This window comes from Buteo buteo, chromosome 20 (assembly GCF_964188355.1).
Source record: "Buteo buteo chromosome 20, bButBut1.hap1.1, whole genome shotgun sequence".
Lineage (NCBI taxonomy): Eukaryota > Metazoa > Chordata > Aves > Accipitriformes > Accipitridae > Buteo > Buteo buteo.
The window spans coordinates 2,526,481-2,542,598 of NC_134190.1; the positions used below are offsets into that span (position 1 = coordinate 2,526,481).

At 40.7% G+C, this 16,118-nt stretch overlaps 1 long non-coding RNA gene across 1 annotated transcript in view; it reads right to left on the bottom strand.

Moving 5' to 3' along the window:
- The window catches only part of LOC142042476 (uncharacterized), a 41,770-nt gene extending 26,166 nt beyond the window's left edge, over nt 1–15,604 (bottom strand). The window contains exons 1-3 of the long non-coding RNA XR_012653784.1: nt 15,392–15,604; nt 13,229–13,316; nt 12,518–12,628 (exon numbers count right to left, since the gene is read on the bottom strand). This is a non-coding gene — a long non-coding RNA (uncharacterized LOC142042476). The remainder of the gene's footprint in view (nt 1–12,517; nt 12,629–13,228; nt 13,317–15,391) is intronic.
- Nucleotides 15,605–16,118: the final 514 nt, after the last annotated feature.

Sequence of the window (16,118 nt, forward strand, 5' to 3'; positions counted from 1 at the left end):
CCCTGACAACTACTGGATGATACAGAAAGAAAGAGACCCTTTCCAGTTTAATCTTAGGCTTTCGTTCATCTGGATGAAATACACAGGTCTAATTCCTCATTCTCCTCCCACACAGTCACACGCACATTTAGGTACTACCTGTTGTCAGCACCGGGGCTCATCTGACTCCGTGGAGAGCCAATTCAGTTTACTACACATGCAGAAATACAATACATTTTTGAGAAGACAGCTTATTCTAACACCTGTAAATTGTTATCATGCTAAATATGCAACAACTGACTCAAACGATGTTTCACACATCCTACAAATAATCTTCCAATGCCATGTGTATTTGAAATAATAAAGCAAGCACCTAAGAGCTGACTTACCCAGATGAGATCCAAGAGCCACTAGGATCCAGAAAGAAATGAGATAGGGTACGTGAACGTCGTATCGACTGAGAACTAGTATGTTTAATCCGTGTTTAATATCACTTCCATTACTTCTGTTTCATCCGTCTGGAAGTTTAACCTTCTCTTGGAATGCTTCGAACACCGTAACTGAAGTGCTGAAGGGAAGACGCTTCCAGCCAGTTCCCCAGACCACACAAAGGTCAGGCCAACAGCGCAGATGACAGAGCTTAAACCTCCTTGCCTTTGCTGTCAACAATTCTGCTACAGACGTCTTTGCCTTCATTTTGGACTTTTTTTCCCAGTTACCCCTGTTCTGCCCAATAAAAAGCCTTTGCTCAATATGACGAAACTTAACTTCCAGTTATCTTGATCCGCTTTTTTAAAAAACAACCCAAACATTCTGCTTTTAAAAAATAGTTCTGACAACATTTAGAGCTACGGACTGTTTCTTTGGCTGAACTCTACTTGGTCTTTTCCTCTAAATTCCTTGACACTGTAGCCCCAAGCTTTTGTTTCCTGATGCAGTGCTGGAAGTAAGAATTCTAACCCAGAGTTATCCTACTCTTTTTCTTACCTCTGTTTTTACCTCCTTTGAGGAAAGAGAAATGTCTTTTTTTATATGTTAATGTATCAGAGTGGGAGGGGTTTACTTACACCTATCAGTATATCTCATTACAGTATCTTATCTGCAAGTAGTTACGATTAAAATATTTCCTCTTATGCATAAACCTTTTGACATAAATTAAGTGGGAAAGATAAATTAATAACCTATTATTGTTCATAATAATTTTAATGCCTAACATTTCAGAGAGTGATAAATTAGAAACATGCTACAGAATCTGTCCACATTATACAGTATTAAATTTTGCATTCTATTAGAAATGTAAATGAGAATTATTCAATATACCCTATTCTCAGATCCATCCAAATCACATTATGGGTTCTCCTTCCTTATCTTCTAACATTAATAATTAATTACTATGCTGGTAAAGCTAGGAGTCACCCATGGAAGTATAACATCAAGGTTGCGTTTTGTCCCAGAACATCACTCAACAGGGACCCTAGTGAAGAACCGTGAGTCAAAAACAGACTTTTCACATCATGACACAGGAAATGTGACAGGACCACACATATCCACACGCTACTCCATCTATTTGTTTGCAAAATAGTGTACTGAGAACGCAGTCCTTGTCCCAAGCAACTGAGTCCAGGACAAAGATTTACGTGGCTACGGTACTGTGCTAAAACAATCTTGTCACCTGCCTTTGCACAGCCACAGTGGTCCAGAAAAAAAACCAACAGCCTCGGACTGAACTCGCATTAAGACAAACTCAGGAGATCTAAAGGCTTACCGCTGGTGAATGGCTGCCTCGCTCCTGCTGTACACTCAATGGTATTTGGGTTACCCCGGCTCTAGGTGGGTAGGCAGCCTTGGGCTACATTACTAAGTTGAATCAATCACAGAAAGGTCCAGCAAAACAATAAAGCTGGTACAAAGGAGCAGGTGGAACTGTGTAGCTGGAAGCAGAGCAAGGACACCCCCTTCCCAGAAGTTGCAGTTACTAGACTGGCTCAGCTGTTTCTTTAAAGTTCACCATAATGGACTGATCTGAATTTAAAAAACAGATTGGGTTTTTTTTCACCATACTTACTTTGAAAATACATTAATGAAGCAGTCACTGACATTTATAGAAATGAGTAAACAATAAATGCAATTCCTTCTCCTCTCGGATCTTCAGTTCTATGCCTATCAAGAATACTTTCATCAATTAGGTATTTTTTTCTGTCCTTTGGAATATTTACTAGGAGCTCATTTTACACAGGCAAATCAGTCACCAGCTGGTAAGCAGTACTGCTCTCCTATTAAATTTAATGGATCATTTAGCAAAGCAGAGGTTTTTGGAATGTGTAACAAGAAAAAAAAAACACGCTTAATTGCATGAAGTGCAGAACTACTCTGGAAGTGAGGAATATGAAACCAAGCAATGCTCCACTCTGCACCAGTCTTCCAAATCTCAGAAATTTTTTCTAAAATCTGTCAGAATGTCTCCGACCATTTCTGCATAGGGAAAAGAGGAAGCAGATAATCCTAAGGAGTAGAATTGGCTCAGAAAAAGATTTAGCTAGTGCCACAGCTTGTGCAAATGAGAAGGAAGAATCATACGATCAGGAAGGGGACAGAGAAGAGAGTTTCGGTAGTGGTGAGCTACTGGATGAACTCATCATGTCTCTTGGAAGCATACAAGTTTCAGTGTCAAGCTCTACATCAGTTCATGGATTTATGTGACCCAGAACTAAAAACCTACTAGCTGCTAGACTTAACAACAAAGTCTATTCGGATGGTTGCAAAACTTGTAAACTTTTTGCTGTCTTGAAGTTAGAAAGTCCAAACCAGCCCAATTAATTTCCTTAAAGAAATCTACACAGTGAACTGAATCTGTTGTGAAAGAAACTGCTATGTCTTACAACATAATCTGCATCCTTCTCAGAAGAACTGAATATGTTAGTGAATACGAGTATGTTTAGATTGCTTAAAAAACAGGTTGAAGATGACATATTTTGACAGCAGTACAAGAATTAATGGGAGCATTGCTTTGAAAGCACATGTTACTCTGGCTTCTCTGAAATTATAAGGATCAAACCTGTTGTGATGGGTTGTGGTGAAACAACTGATTAAATGAAAGATGCTAACACATAATCAAATATTGATTTAAGCATAATTCTCAAACTACTTACAGGTATTACATTGGCAAAAAAAGCTATATGTCCTAGATTGCCAATCATCTGAGCCACACATGGCTAGCAAACATTTCAAAGTAGGTCCTTTACTGGAGCTTCTTCAAATAGCCAGTTATGACAGGGAATGCCAAGTAGGGACAGGGAATACTAAGGAACAGAAAATGCTAAGTAGTCCAACCCCCTGGCTACAGGAGAAGTACAATCAGCAGAATTTCATGAAACTGGTATCAGGGATTCCCCTGGGAGTCAGCTGCATGCCCAGCTGAGCTCTATTGTGCAGTGATGCAGTGGGATATCTGAAAAATCACTACTCTCTTCTGGAAATGAGTTACTTCCAGAGCTTCTAGATTCACTTGTTCCAAGTGCATGACAAGAATGTTACAGTTCTCTGCTATGCAAACATCTTCTGTAAGTCCCTAAGGTTAGGAAGTTGGTCCACCTTTACAGCAAATTTATAGGTTTCATAAATGAACACTTATCCTGAGATCTACTGAGGTCATTACAGGGGCTCCCTTATTTGGCTTCAGGGAACCAGCAACCTGGAGCAACAGCTTAAAAAAAAACAAAACAGAAAAGCAGAAGTGACAGTTACTAGGTGTGCCAAAGAAAGTTTAATGGTGAGTTCCTGAACAAAGAAAAGGTCAGCCTTCTAACTGTGAATGAAAAACATGGGAAAATATGGGAATTTTATCATAGAGATAAGCTGGAATTACACAAATAATAATGATCCAACATACAAAGGGTTATTACAAACGAAATGCTATTTCATCCAGGTACCTGTAATGACATTAATGGTAAACCAACTCCCTGCAGTTCCAGTATACAAAAGGGATGATATATTAGCTGCCACTATCTGAAGAAGAGACTGTAAGAAGCAGATTAGTAATGAATATTAATGTAATTGATCTACCAATTTTTCATGCTTCATCAGAAGTCAAACACATTTTACATTAATTACATTAGTTTACTAAAAGTTATCATCAGTGATGAGTACCAATTAGTTACAGCTATCAGATATTTATTGAATGGCTCTTTTGTTAAACTGAGTAGTAATTCATGCAAGAAAACAAATCATTCCTGGATTACCATTGTGAAAATTTGGAACATACCAGTGATCCTAATATTCAGAGCAATTAACCCCTGCTTCTCCTTGAAGTAGTCAAATTCATAAGTTGTCTTGAAATACATTATTCCACCTGGCTGTATTTTGGTTTTTTCTTCATGTTGGAAAATAAACTTGCTGTTGGAAATTCATGATCAAGAAAACTATAAGAGTAAAATAATTCTCCCAGTAGTAGTAAGGACAATAATTCAAAGATAAGAAGCATTGATCTGCATAGGCTGACACACAATCATTTTGCCGAGATACTAAGCCAATTTACATGACGTGATAGCTGCGTAGCATCAGTTAGGGCAGTGCTGACAGGCAAGGTGTATTAACACCCTTACTAATGATGTTAACACTGAGCTTACTATGGTGTCCAGTTGGCTTGGAGTGCGAGCATAAGACTGAGTAGACATTAGAAAAACATCATTCTCGCATGGAAGATGAGACAGTCACTAGTCTCAAATGACTAGAACTGTGTTTGCTGGTAAGTAGATGCGAGCAGTCAGTTCTGCAGAGTAGGATGGTAAAACTGGCATGAAGAAACAGAAAACAAGTTGCTCCACATAAAGCATTTTAGCTGAACTCCATGCAGAGATTTTTAAGTGCCTTGGCAGACACCTATGAGAAGCATTTATTGGTATTCCCATTTGGTTTCACACATGCTTCCCTGATTGCTGCATACTGCAGGATACCTGTAAAGCCTTATCACTGAGAATTAAGAAATGAAAGAATAGATGTGACACTACTTCTTAAATTTCACGGTTTTTCAAAAGAACAACTGTGGTCATCAAGCCCAGATTCCTAACATCGCAACAGATAATCCTTGCCACAAGGAGCACACAATCCAAGCATTTTTATGGTAACCGGTTCTAGGGTGGCACTTGTTTCTAAGAAGCTATTTCATAATTTCAGTAAGAAGTATTTCTCCTTCCCTTCCTATCTTAAAACAATATGGAACAAAATGTCTTATGACCTGCTTTAGTTTGTTACTAATAGCCTTAATCAGCCTACAGTTTCCATCAAATCACTTGAAAAAGGGAGTAAAAACTGTGGTATGCTGCTGATTTGGATGACCAACTCCTTTGGGTTTTTATCTAGTAGAAATATTTAGAAAAAAAATGTGTTACAATATTCCAGTTATCTCACCACTTTCTATTTACTCTTCACTCTTGATAATATATTCATTTTTTTTACTCTTCACTCTTGATAATATATTCATTTCTTTAATCAATTCTGACTTCATATTAATCATATTCACTAAAGCATATAGACTTTTATTAGCAGTTATAAAGGAAAGCATTATCTTTGGCAGGCAATTGAAATTGCCACTCAAGAGAGAAAAGAACACTGAGGAAAGATAAGGGCTTTATAGCTGTATATAGATATACACATATATACATATAGATTATATGTATATATACACAAATACTACACCTGAAGTCAGAATTTAATGGAAATCAGTGGCATCTAATTTATTGTATGATTTCATGAAAGTATGAAAGTCAGTTTTTTTAAGAGATTTTAGAGGAATTAGGCACCTGAAACTCAGAAATTAGAAAGAATTGTAGCACTTACCTTCCCTAGACTCTTTAGAAAATCCTGTCCCCAGATCAGCACAAGTGCTTACCCTAATATGACAGTGAAAACTTGAATTGTTTTACACCTTTCAGTGTTCGGCTCCAGACCATAGGGTACACTGATTCACTGCTGGTAAATGACACCTGAAAAATGTGCAGAAATGGCCTTGGCAAGATCACACTTTCAGGATAGTCTTATTTTAAGGAGCAAATTGATTTTTTAAAAGCTATATAGCGTCTGGTTAACTGGTGGAAGAAAACAGCTGAGTAACTAATGTACACAATCACTGGAAACTAATCCCTATATACGAGGCTTTTCAGTGAGCCAAACCTGATAGAGTAGTCCTAACATTACTCACTCCTGACCACTATTGCTCAGGGCTCAACCAGAACTTCAAACCCGCAGCAACTTCCAATTTTCTGTCATCTCCAAAATGAAGAGAAGAGAGCAAAAACAGAAAAAAACCCCACCTTTATTTTTGACTAATTCTCCACCACAGTAGAGAATACACGTCTGAAATGAGAATTAGTCCCCAACATTGCAGATTTTTTTTCTCTCTAGACACAACACAGTAGGCTATAAACTTGGCTTTGCAACCAAAAGATGTGAGAATTCTGAAACTTCATGAGGTTCACATGGGCCCACTGCTCAAGCCTGTCAGGTCCCTCAGGATGGCACCCCTTCCCTCCTGTGCATCAACGGCACTGCTCGGCTTGGTATCATCTGCAGACTTGGTGAGGGTGCGCTCAATCCCACTGTATATAAAGATGGAGCCAGACTCTCCTCAGTGGTATCCAGTGGATGGACAAAAGACAATGGGCACAAGCTGAAATACAAGAAACAGCATTTAAATGTAAGAAAAAAAATATTTTTATGGTGAGGGTGGTCAAACACTGGAACAGGTTGCACAGAGAGGTTGCAGAGTCTCCATCCTTGGAGATACCCAGAAAAGGGCTAGACAATGTACTGAGCAACCAGCATCAGCTGACGCTGCTTTGAGCCAGGGGCACTGGACAGATGATCTCTAGAGATCCCTTCCATGACTTCAAAAAACACCCTCACACAGAGCAAGAACTGGGCTCCTAGTCTGGTATAGAGAATCTCAGACCTCAGGAACAGGGGCAAGAATGAATTCCATTCGCTTACACAACCCTTAAAGCTCCTACACTTTGTATGACAATTTTATGATAGTGTAGTGTCAGATATTTTTAGGTGTCCTTAATATTCCTGTCTTTATTTTTCCAACCCATACTGATGATTGTTTCCTGGAGCGTGAACTGATTGATCAAAAAAATATTTTAATGACCTTGAAACTGACGTAACATATTTGTAGCTATTTTAATGCCAATATCTTCAAGCCACAGATTTTTTTTTTTAAACATTTTATGGACTTTTTCTAACCTTATCTAATATCTTCCAGTTCTCCCCTTTTCATCTGGCCAATAAATCCTGGTTTAGTATCTTCTTCATTTTTTCCCCTAAATTAGACTCTTAAAGAAAAATGTAGTCATTTAACCTGAACACAGTGTATCTTCTAGCTTTACTATGGTTCCATTCAGGAATTGCTTTCCTATAGGCCTTCCACAGAAGTTCTCGGGTGCACATTTTTCAAAGGCAAAACCAGCAGGTAAGGAATCAATCATCAAGAAAAATTATCGTCCATTAGGTCCCAATTTCCACTGATGCCTGTGGAAATTCCTTTGCATACACTTGCATGAGAACTGCAGATGAACATCAAGAGCTATAAAATACCTCAAAAGTAACACCTGTACTGACACTACACTGCATATTGGTGAACCTTAAACGGTTTACTTCTTACCAGCATAGCCAAAAGGTCATTCTGAATACGCATCTGGCAAGCAGTTAACTTAGCTACTGCTACACACGTGTTGGAAAAACAAGGTCCTAGAAGTCAGAATAGTACCACTGAAATCCATGGAGATAAGCTGGCAAAAAATGGTGTCAACCTCATTATAAGAAAATTAACATACCCTTTCAAAAATTTTTTTCATGTTCAGATGAATCCAAACGAGATCCCACAGAACTCAGCAATGCCACTGAATTCTGTGCTGACACCCAATGGATAGAATGGATATTTAGATAAATCTGCTCTGCTTGGGAAGTCAACACAGCCTCTGTAAAGGTACGTCTGGCTTTACAAATCTCCTGCAGGTCTCTGAAGGGGTGAAAAACACATAGGGAGGGATTCTAACACAGCCCCTTCCCAACAACTTTTAAGGGAGCTAGGCAACCATGAGATAAGAGGAAAGTCCTTGCATGGAAGAATAACAAGTTAAATATTAGGAAACAGCATGTAAGACTGAAACCATCAGTGCTCCCAGTGGAGGAAGTTCATCAGTAAAGTCCTGCAGAATTCTGTGATGGGACCTATCCCATTCCATCTTTATTCATGGAAGAGGAGGTGGTGAGCAATAAGGTGAGAAGGTCTGCTTGATACTGCAAAGCAATCAGAGTTTTTACATAAGAGGGTAAACTGTGAAGAACTACAGAAGGACCTTAGCTTACCAAGTGACTGGGCAATAAAATGGCAGATAAAATTCAGTGCAGGCAAGTGTAAAGTCATGCATGTGGAAAAAAATAATCCTATCACCGCTGGTTTATTATCACTACTCAGAACTGAGGTCTTGAGGACATGATATATATTTTCTCAGAACTGTGATCTCAATATGCAGTCAAAAAAGCAAATCAAATGGTAGGAATTCTCAGGAAAATGAACAGAGAACAAACCCAAGACCATTATTACGCCACTTTACAAGCTTATGGTTCGCCCATACTTTGAAATTTATGTGTAGTTCTGCCTCTCTCATCTCAAAAAATAATACAATTTAAATGCAGAAGTTTCCAAGAAAAGCAACTAGGATGATAGAAGTTATAGAACACCTCCTGTTCAAGGAACGACTATGTGGGCTAGGTAGTACTCTTCAGTCTGTAAAAGAAATAATTTAGAGTGGATATCCTACTCAAGAAGATTATTCTTCAGAAGAACAAGAACTAACTGTTAACTTTCTCTTCCAATAAATAAATCTTGGGTTCCATGAAACTAAACAAGTAGTATCCAGGTTCAAAGCCAACAGAAGAGGTGATTTTTTGCACAAAAAATAGTAATTTTGTGTTTCTGTGAATACTTCAGAGAAGTGTTATCATATGGAGGCAGCCAGTTATGACCACTGCTTTTTTTCTGTCAGAAAGATGGGTAAGGGTACAGAGACAGTACATTCCACAGACACACACATAAAGCAAACGTAGAGGTTTCACACTCAGGAAATAAGTATTTAATCTCCGGCTCAAATACTGCTTCTTGCATTTCCTCTTCTACTCCTCAAAAGAAGAATGCAGAAAATCTACTGCCAGACCATCTTTGCGAGGAGGCAGCTGCAACCTATTTGGAGACAAGACACTTGGTTAGATGGACTCTGAGCCTCAAGCAGGACAGCCATTCTTAGTGTCAGAGGGTCAAAGAGACGGAAAACCTAGTACGGCATTAGTTTATTGGGCAGAGGAGCAAAACTAGGACGATTGTTGCCCCACATGAACTTGCAGCAGTGCCCATGAAAATGCATGTACTCAGCTGCAGGTAGGATCCCAAGACAGAGTAACAGACAGAGATTAATTTTTAATGGCTGCGCATCATTACTGATAGCTGAGCAAAACATTAAGTAGATAGAGAGGAAATCAGCACTTCAGAAACAGTAGATGTCCTGAGCAGGGGCATAAGCGAGCGCAACTAACAGTCAGTTGTCAAGTAGCTAAGGTAACCGACATTAGAATCAGATGTTCAGATGGTAAAAATTCTGGTACCAAGTACTGTGCTTAAGTCTCTACATTGACAATATAATGAATCTGTTCCTTTTCACCTTCATTTGTTTCAAGTAGGTAATATGTTGCCTGCAACTAAAATCTCTGAGAGAAACTGTCTGTACTGCTCTGAAAATCTAGCATTTAGCACATTGTTCAGAACTGTGTATGGCTGCAAAATCACATTTCTACTATGAAAAAAAAAAATCCCACTGCACTGAAAAGCACTACCATGTCTGTCTTAACATAATGACTTCTCTTTGGCTTGCATGCATTTGTTGGAGAAATCCTGCTAAAGGTAATATAAATAGTCCCTGACATTATTATCTTAAAACTACCTTTAAAGAGAAACTTTTGAAAATTGGCAGAACATCAAAATACTTTTTCCTGTGCTTCCTTCCCAGAATAACAAAGCATTAATTCACTCCCTTTCTTAAAAAAATCTGCATTATTTGTACAACTATGGCTACTGCAAAAAAACCACTGAACAGAACATGGATGAAACACATTAACCCTTCAGTGTATGAGCTGAATGCAATTTACACACAAATGTGGGGGATTCATTTTTCTGAGTCACTCCAGCCAGGAAAAAAAAAAACCAACTCTGTATAAAACCACCTTCTCTTGTGAATCTTGGTTCTTCTATCAGCGACTTTCAACATCTACTTAAAATCCAATTTTGACTGTGTTTTGTTGCAGGGACTTGTTAGTAGTTTTATAGGGAGTGGGGATTTCTTTGTTTTTAATAGGAATGTAAAGGATTTGGATGTCAAAAAGATTTGGAGAAAGTAACATTTCATTTTCCCCTGGTTAATGTCCAGTCAATGCACTCTGGAAGCTAATTAGATTATTTCAATCTTGTGAGAATAACTTTTATTTTATCAAACTTGTATTTCAAATTTCTGTAATGGTAGACAGAGTTTACTTTTCCAGCTATGTCTAAACAATATTAATTTTTAAAAGATTAATGATCTGAAGATTTCTTAGTCTTCATATCCATTACTATGATGAATGATAAAAACATTAAACATGAAAAAGAATTATCTGATTAACCTTTCCACTCCTTAAAAATAGTTCAGATGGGCTACGTTACATTATCAAGCACTGCTGACAATCAGGAGAAGATCTGTAGAGGAAAATATTTGATGCTGACTCCCACATCCAATATGCTTGGCATATTAATTTATAGCCATTACTTTATAGAACCTTCTCCTCCCATTCCTGACAAAAATCATATGGTTAGAATAAAATGGGAACAAAACAGACCTAAATTTAAGGTGAATGGACAATACACCTAGTTAAATACACTCTCTCCATTCCACCCACTTTTAATTAATACTTACAGAATTTGATTTGAGATCAGCATTACACCAAAAGCTGCAAAAAACTTTTGACAGACCTCCACCAAAAGCTCCCAACCCGTCTTATTTAGGATAGGTAGTTGTCTAAAACTGTAGGCCAATCTCTGAAAGCTTTTCTTGGCCAACTAAAGATCACTTCATCAGTGGTTATTTATTAGTATGTAATATATGAATGATGGACTTGTTAGAATGTATTTCTTGGCAAACTCCTCCGTGTACCTACTTAAACAGCATACCCTCCTGCAGACATTTCAATCCCAAAACATTCTGACCTCCCCTAAACATGTGTCACTTAACTCTGACTGAAAACAACTAGAAGTTTTATACAGTGTAGAATCATAGAATTACAGATTCACAGAACCATAGAATGACTTGGGTTGAATCGAACCTTCAAAGACCATCTAGTCCAACCCTCCTGACATGGGCAGGGACATCTTTCACTAGACCAGGTTGCTCACAGCTCCATCCAACCTGACTTTGAACACTTCCAATGACGGGACATCCACAGCTTCTCTGGGCAACCTGTTCCAGCATCTCACCACCCTCATCGTAAAAAATTCCTTCCTTATGTCCAATCTAAATCCACCCTCTTTCAGTTTAAAGCCATTGCCCCTTGTCCTGTCACTAAAAACCTTGGTAAAAATCTCTGTCTTTCTTACAAGCCCCCCTTTAAGTACTGAAAGGCTGCAATAAGGTCTCCCCAGAGCCTTCTCTTCTCCAACTCTCCAACCCCAACTCTCTCAGCCTGTCCTCATAGGAGAGGTGTTCCATCCCGCTGATCGTTCTTGTGGCCCCCCTCTGGACCCGCTCCAACAGGTCCATGTCCTTCTGATGTTGAGGACCCCAGATCTGGACGCAGTACCGCCGGTGGGGTCTCACCCGATCGGAGCAGAGGGGCAGAATCCCCTCTCTTGACCTGCTGCCCACGCTGCTTCTGATGCGGCCCAGGATACAGACAGCTACGGTGCTTGTGCAGAGTTTATGAAATTTACTACAATATTCAAAAAATGAAGGATGACATTTTATCATATTTTAAAAAACGAAGGATGGCAGTTCATCACATTAATCATCTCTTCTAAACTGCTAAACAACACAGGGCCAAGGAGAGAGCTAAAGTCCACCACAGTTCCTCGTACAGTTTTCAAGGGTACCAACTTGCCCCCTCCTACCTAAGGCCAGAGCACAGTCCAAGGGACAGCATACACCAGGGACCACTCCCAAGAGCCACTCTAGAGAAGACTCTGTTCAGTTTTGCTCCCCTCCCCACTATATAGCCATCAACAGGCCTTCATGACACAACCTAAGCATAAAACACATCCTCTTTGTCCCAATTTGTGAAAGCACCACTCTGAAATAATACAAAGACTGTGTTCCAGCCTACTGTGTACTTTGAACAAAAAACAGAAAAAAAATTTACTACATTGTCTTAGAACTACCAGGGCATGGCATGTGGTCAGAGGTATTCTGGATATGAACATTTTATGCTGCTAGGAGTAGAAAGTAGAGCCTCTGGCTGTACTTACTTAGTTAATACATACATGACCAAAGAAACAACCTGGGTCCTCCAGCCCAGCTCTCCATGGTCACAGGTCTCCGTGAAAGCACTGCCCAGTCCAGAAGAGTCCACAGAACACCTACCCCATACACAAGAAAACACAGAATACTACCCAGTACTCTATAACAAACGTAAGACCTATAGATAAATACCAAAGCAAGAACTATAATGTTCCACAGGAACGGAGCAGGAAGATTGAGACAATGTATTTCCAATTTACTTAAGATATACATTACATTACAGTCCTGAATAATCCTAGGAAATTGGTACATTCCATGTTACAGACAAGCTAAAACGAACTGCCAGTCCTTGCCAATTTACCCATTGCACTCATTACGAGACTGACACACCTGCCTTGACAGGTAAAAAATAGGAGAAAGCTACGTAAACTGTTCCATGATATTTTTTTCATTAATTCTGTTGTCTGGGAAGTGTTCTTGTCATCTTAGACTCTTCTTGGTGCTGTTCAATTTCTTAAGCATTGCATGCTTATGGCTTATTTGGACATTAGACTTTCTAAGGTCCAAATCTTACCATTACTGCAATAAGTTGAAATTTATTCTACAAGTTATCCTACTGAAGCCAGTTATTTCATAAGAAACAAGAAGAAATCATTCCTGGACCTACTAGCAAAAAAAGATTGGTTGCTCTGAAGGTGATAATGGGAAAAAAGTCTGACCTCAGTTTTGGAAGTTATTTTAAAGGAGGTTCCATTTATCTGGCCCTGCTGCTTTTCAAACTTGATTTTTGAGCTTTTTTCTTGTACCCTAAAAAACATAAATGAAATCATTGAATGTTAATTTCAAACTAAGCAATACGACTTTAATAGATTGATGAGTTATATTAGGTTAGCAGTAAAATATTACTCCATTTCCAAAAACTGGTCAAGAATTGAAAAATAGCTTACACAGATGATCAGCCGTATATTATAATGGTGACAAAATCAGGCCCTAAACAGGTAACATAGAGAATGGCAGGTTAACAGTCTAACATAAGTCGAATAAAAAGGTAAGATGCTCGAGCTACAAAACTCCTTATAATATAAGGAACAATTATGTTTACTATAAACAATGAAATGAAGAAAAAAACTTTTAAAAATATCTCCTAATAAGCAGAAAGAACAGTAGGAAACTGAGATAGCATGTGAGGAAATGTCATAAAGCTGTGTCAGGGAAAGTTCAGATCGGGTATTAGAAAAAAGTTCGTCATTGAGAGAGCGGTCAAACACTGGAACAGGCTCCCCAGGGAAGTGGTCATAGCCCCAAACCTGTCAGAGGTCAAGAAGCATTTGGACAATGCCCTTTGACATATGGTTTAACTTTTAGGTTTCTCTGTGTGGAGTCAGGAGTTGGACTCGATGATCCTCGTGGGTCCCTTCCAACTCAGCATATTCTATGATTCTGTGTTTTTTGATTCAGAGTACAGGTATTTCAAGTGACAAAGGTATAATGTAAATAAAGGTGCTATTTAATGGATAGGAATTAAGAGAAGAAAGCACCAAAGTTCAGATGTTAAACACAATGATGGATATGAATGTTGCAACTACTTTGCCTTTTGATTCTTTTCTTCCTTCTTGCTGACATCCCTTATTCCATAAGCAGCCAAAGACACACTATATAACCTATACTTCAAGAATACCATAGTAATAACATATTTGCACACAAACATAATTATATACGTCCTGACCATCTGTCCCCCTTCATAGCACCTGCAGATTTTACACTTACTAGTTCTTAAGCTAGTACCAGTACAAAGTTGTGTTCATCTTACCTAGCCCCAATGGTATAGATTTGTAACGACCTTACTTTTGCTGACCTTAATGTGAGGAGATCAGATCCTGTTTAAGAGTTTCTTTTTTTTCCTGTTTATTCTAAGAAATCCACCACTATTCAGAATCAGGCTTTTTACCTGTTCTTCATCAAAAGGCTATGACTCTGAATCACGATTTAGTCATTAATCCAACTCCCATTAAACCAACAGAAAGACTCCCTATTGATACCGAAAGGAAATGCATCCCATTCATAGTCAATATAATGCAAATATTTGGAAAGACAAACAGAAATAAAACCAGCTAGACCATCAACGCTCAAGAGAGTTTGTTATATCAGTTTTTGAAAAGGCAGGCAGTACAGGGAGGTAAAAACCAAGACATTTTCACAGCTAAAGATGATGGTCAGGCATTCCTTTTCTTTAGTAGAACAACATGGTTACAATTTAGAGGACTTTAAGGACCACTTTGTTAAACCTGAGTATAAGCTTGCTGTTTTGAACTGACACTTGGTAAAAATCCACGGGCTGCATTCACAGCCCGTAAACACACTACAGCTTAAAATCTTCCTACGCCGGTTAAAACACTTAAGGAAGTCCAGCAAGTTAAAATGTACTTTATTTTCTACGCACTTTTTTTTGGAATGCAGTTGCTTTTTCATCACCAGTGAATAAGGTATTTCAGGTTCATAGTTTACAACGGGTGGCAAACGCGTTTGCCGAACAACGCTGCGCCTACAGTGACGAGAGGAAATGGCCTCAAGTTGAGGCAGGGGAGGTTTAGGCTGGATATTAGGAGAAATTCCTTTACTGAGAGGGTTGTCAGGCACTGGAACAGGCTGAGGGACCCTCAGAGTCCCGTGTCCCCCCGGGCACGGACCCTCAGAGTCCCCCCCGACCCCTCCAGCAGCGCAGGCCGGTCCCCGCTCACGCTTCGCGCCCAGAGGCACAGGCAGGCGGCCGAGCCTCCCCCCGGCTCTCTCCCCTGTCCGCCGGCGCTCCCACAACGGCCGCAGCCCCTTCGCCCTCCCCGACGGACGGGACCCCCCGCCCGGGTAGGGCCGCCGCCGCCTACCTGAGGCGTCGCTGCGGGGTGACGGCACGGCACGCTTCGCCCCGGCCCACGGCGCCACCTCCGCCGGCCTGGCGACGCCTCCTCCCGCCCGCAGCCCACCTCAGGGCGGGGACCGCGGCGCTCCCCCCGGCTCCGGCCCGGCCCGGAGCGGAGGACGGCGACGGCGAAGGCAGCGGCAGCCCCGGCCCCGCCGCCGGGCGGCCCTGAGGTGACGGCGAGCCCCGCCCACCAGCCGCCTGCCCCGCCCCCTCCGCCCTGGTCACGCCCCCACCCACCCCGCCCGGCAGATTCCGATTGGCTGCAGGAGAGCGGGAGGCTGGACGGCGGCTCGGCACCCGCCCAGTGGGCGGGGCGGGGGAGGGAAGGGGGGAAGGGAGGAGGGGGAAGAGGAAGAGGGGGAGGAAGGAGGAGGGGAAGAGGAGGAAGGAGGAGAGGAAGAAGGGGGAAGAGGAGGGAGGGAGGGGGGCGGAGAGAGAGAAAGCGAGGGGAGAGAGGGGAGAGGGGGAGGAAGGAGAGGAAGAGGGGGAGGAAGAAGGAGGGGGGAGGAAGAAGGGGAGGAGGAGGGCTAGGAAGAAGGAGAGGGGTAGGATGAAGGAGAGGAAGAGGATGAAGGAGAAGAAGAGGGGGAGGAAGAAAGAGAGGAAGAAGGAGAGGAGGAGGGCTAGGAAGAAGGAGAGGGGTAGGATGAAGGAGAGGAAGAGGATGAAGGAGAAGAAGAGGGGGAGGA